Here is a 4,505-nt window from a genome sequence, read left to right on the forward strand (position 1 = left end):
GAAAGTTGTATGTTTCATCACTGGTACCCTGCCCCCGGATTGACTCCTCTTCTCCCAAGACCCTTTCCCTTTCGGAATTCTTAGCCGACGTGTAAGCACTGCTCCACCAGGGCTCCTGACAAACCAGCACTCCATCCGCTGAAGGAGTGAGTAGGTGAGTGAATGAATGACCTGCTCGTCTACAGATTGTTGTCGAGCCACACATACAAGTGAACCAAACGTGAAGGATTGACGTCTTTGGTTCTTCTTTGCCGGGCATTCTCCGGAATTTGGGTTGCTTGTTAATTATTCCCATTTTAAAACTGTGGTTCAACATACTCACTTCAAAACATAACACCAGTTCAACAATCTCTCCACGTGCAATTCCGTGACGGCGATGACGTTCTTCAAGCTGCGTAACCAGCCTCCCCTTCTTTTCTGGATTGTTCACTGCCCCACACAAATCCTCCTTGGAAGAAGTGCGGCCAGAGTGCTCCTTAGAAGCAAGGACAGAGAGACTTGGTCGCGCATGCCTTGGACATGTCAGGAAGGAGACCGGTCCCTGGACAAGGACGCCATGCTTGATAAAGTCACGGGGCAGTGAAAATAGAGGTGGATGGACACAGTGGCTGCTACAACTGGGCTCAGACATAGGAACTCTTGTGAGGATGGAGCAGGGCCAGGCAGTTGTGCTTGGCAATGGGTTAAAACCAACTGAAAGGTACCTCACAACAATTCCCCCCTCAGCTTCTATTGTCAATTCGATCCCATAGGAATAGTTCATCCAAGGGGGGTGGGGGTGAAAAGGTTTGATGCAAATATTCTTTTTTAAATAACTTGTTTGGTTTAAAAGAGACCTCAGGGGATATATTTTTGGTTTAAGATTTAATCAACCTAAAAGTTTTTACCCCGGTGGCTTTCCCAACAATCAAATACCCAAACTCAAACACAGTGCCAACAAGTCGATTCCGACTCATAGCGCCTCTATAGGACAGGGTACACCTGCCCTTGTGGGTTTCTGAGACAGTAAGTCTTTATGGGACTAGAAAGTCTCGTCTTCCTCTCATGGAGCAGTTGGTGGTTTCGAACTGCTGACCTTGCGGTTGGCCGCTCAGTGTAGTAGTCACAGTTCTACTCTGCCCTACTGAGTCCCTTTGAGGCAGAATGGGCTTTTCTTGTTGCGAGGAAGCTTGACCATGGCATCTGGCCACCAGTGGCCTCCACAACCACCGGGCTTTGTAGTCGTTGCTTTTTAACCTCCGTCTTGAATACTCTTTAAACAGTTAACTCACATTTTAAAAAATAATTAGAATAAAATTATTCTAAAATGGAGTTCAAAACAAATCAATGTTTGCCTTTATTTCATCCTAGGCTTTTCCCAGAAATAACCATTCTGTGTATGTCCTTCCAGACCCCCCCCACCCTCCACCATATACACTGTCAGATCACCCAAAGTGGATTTGTGTAAGGAATTAGTCTTGGAAACCCATGGGGACACATTTACCCTGTCCTATAGGGTCGCAATGAGTCAGAATAGACTAAGGCACTGAGTTTGGGTTTTGATTCTCCATCAGGTCCCCAGGTGGTGCTAGTGTTTTACACAGGAGCCTGCGAACTGAACGGGCAGAGGTTTGAGGCCACCCAGAGGCGCCTTTGAACAAAGGCCTGGTGATCTTTCTGCCCAGAGGAGCCACTAAAAACCCCAGGGCACCCGTTCTTTTCTGACACACAGTTGGGTTGCCAAGGAGTCCAGTCATGGCAACTGAAGAGGGTTTTCATTCTCCCCCAGTGTAGATACCGTGGCCTAGTACAAGCGATAGGGGGAGGCTGGCAGGTCCCCGCCTCTTCCTCCCAGCTCTGCGGCCTTGGACAGACTGCTCTTTCAGTTGTCACAGCACAGCTACCTTCCTCATAGGACTGCGGGCGAAGGTCCCAGCCGCATAAAGTCTCCTGGACACCTGTCCCCTTGGAAGCCTTCAGCAATGCCAACCTTTCCTGCTAGAAATGCCCTTTCTTGCTGTCTCCCCACCTGCTGAACCAGAGAGGTCCTGCGCTGCCCTTTCCTCCTGAAGCCTCTTCTTCAAAGCGGATCCTCACCACCACTCTTGAAAAAGACGCTAAAATAGGAAGGCAGGGCTTAGGAAAAATGTGAAAATGCAGGTTTCCGGCCAGCCCGTAGTCAAGTGTGATGTGGTGAAGACTTGCACTCAAGGGAGGGAGAGACAATTGCAGGGAGATGATTTCCCGCCCACCCCCACCCCCCCAGCTCACTCCAACCCAATAATTCCTAGGAGCCAGGACGAAGCTCCTGGATCTCCGAGTGCCCAGCCCAGCAGTGGCGCTCCAAACATCTGAAGGAAACAGTTTGTTAATTGCTGTCTAGACAGTTTATTGCGGCAATAAGATCAAACCCCAGAATCCTGAGGTTTGGGGCATGAATCATGCAGACTAAACAATTGTTTTATTGCATTTACAGAGAACTTGATTTATAACTTCGCTGGGTCATAAAATTCCTGCCTGGTGGATCCCAAGTCATGTTGCTCTTTTTTACACCCCTCTGTGATCACAGCCCAGAGGGCTGTGAAAACATGTTCTCCTGTCACATCCCAACAGTTCCTTATCAGGTGTCTTGTTGTCATCAGGTAGCACGCTCTGGCCAGGGCCCTTGAAGAGGGAGGTGGTCTGACTTGGGGGATGAGGAAAGGGGGGTGCGGCTTTGCATCCCTGCTGTTCACGCCAAGAGGAACGGACAGTTCCTGGACAAACCGGCACCCCTGAGCCCGCCCCGTGGATTGGAGCTTTGTAATCATAGGATTTTCATAAGCTAATTTGCAGAGCCAGATCGCAAGGCCTTTCTTCCTAGTCTGCCTTAGTCTGAAGGAGCCCCGGTGGTGTAGTGGGTAATGCATTGGGCTGTGAACTGCAAGGTCAGCAGTTTGGAACCACTAGCTACTCTTCAGGAGAAAGACGAGGCTTTCCACTCCTGGGAAGAGCTACAGTCTCGGAACCTCACCGGGGCAGCTCTTTCCTGTCTTAGGGGGTCACTGTGAGTCGGTCTCGACTGGATGGCAGTGAGGTGTTCTGGTTTGGTCTTAGTCTGTCTGGATGCTCTGCTGAACCCAGGTCAGCATCACAGCCACATTAGAGCACCCACTGGCTGAGCCTGATGGTGACACAGGGAGGGCTTTGGCCCGAATCGAACCCAGGTCTCCTGCATGGGATGTGTTGGCAAAAGCCTGGCTTAATGAATGACTCCCCCAGCCCCCCCGCCCAGGTGCCCCCTCTTGATTGAAATGGACAGAACCAGCTCAGCCTTCAAGGGCCTACCAGACCCAGAACGGGTGCTTCCGACACCGTTGCTGCACCGTTGCTGCTTGCAGCCAAGTAAGCTGTGCCTTTGTTATCTGGGTGGCGTGAAGAGGCAGACAGGTGCGCATGCCTGCCACCTCACTCGGGCTGCCTGCTGCCCAGTGAGAGGCCTCCTTCCCACCTCGAAGGCGATTTCAAGGCGCAGAGAGTGTAAGTGGCTACCCAAAGTCAAACCCTCCTGCAGCTCCAGGTCCAGGGCTCAGCTTGCCGACTGCGGGGGCCGGGGTCACTCAGAGCAAAGTCATCTCACGGCGGTCATTCCTTCTCTAAAAAGCAGGTAGACATCTCTTTCGCTTCATTCACCATTTTCTTAGCAGCTGAATGCTTAATCACTGGACTACTGGGGCCCCTCACACCACCACCACCAACGTCATTGCCCTCGAGTGGACTCTGGCTCACAGCGACCACATTGCATCGCACGAACGTGACTGTCTTTCCTGAGAGAGGGAAATTTTCCCTTTTGCATCTTTGCCTGGGCCACAGTAGAATGGGGGGGGGGCAGCTGATCCCCAAATCCTTGGTATAATCACAAGCTAAGTTCTGGGGCTATTCGTATAGTTGGATTTGTAAGGGCAGCTCTTAATGCCCCTCAATAGAGCAAGATCCCCTCTGCTGGGTGTCTAGGGGGCCCTGCTAAAGCTCTGGACCCTCGAAGCCCTCTCCTCCAAGTCCTCTGTCTGAGCATCAACCCTTCTCTTCCTGATTCCATGTCCAGCTTTTACATGCTTCCAAGGCAATTGAAAACACTATGGCTTGGGTCAGGTGAACCTTAGTCATCAAAGTAACATCGTTGCTTGTCAGAACTCTAAAGAGATCCTATGCAGCTCATTTACCCAACGAAATGCATCGTTTGCTCTTTTGACGGCTGTTGCCATGAGCACTGACTGTGGATGCAAGCAAGACAAAATCCTTGACACTTCAAACTTTTCTCCATTTATGATGCTGTTACTGATTGGTCCAATTGTGAGGATTTTGGTCTTCTTTACATTGAGTCGTAATCCTTACTGAAGACTGCAATTCTTTTTTATTATTATTAGTTGGGACTTAATACATATATCATTCCATGTTTCAATCACGTCAAGTAGAATTATACAGTTGCTACCACAATCATTTGGGGTTTTTAAATCATTTTATTGGGGGCTCATACAACTCTTTTT

Source organism: Echinops telfairi, unplaced genomic scaffold, assembly GCF_000313985.2.
Source record: "Echinops telfairi isolate 266 unplaced genomic scaffold, ASM31398v2 ScPeMD7_5592;HRSCAF=6446, whole genome shotgun sequence".
NCBI lineage: Eukaryota > Metazoa > Chordata > Mammalia > Afrosoricida > Tenrecidae > Echinops > Echinops telfairi.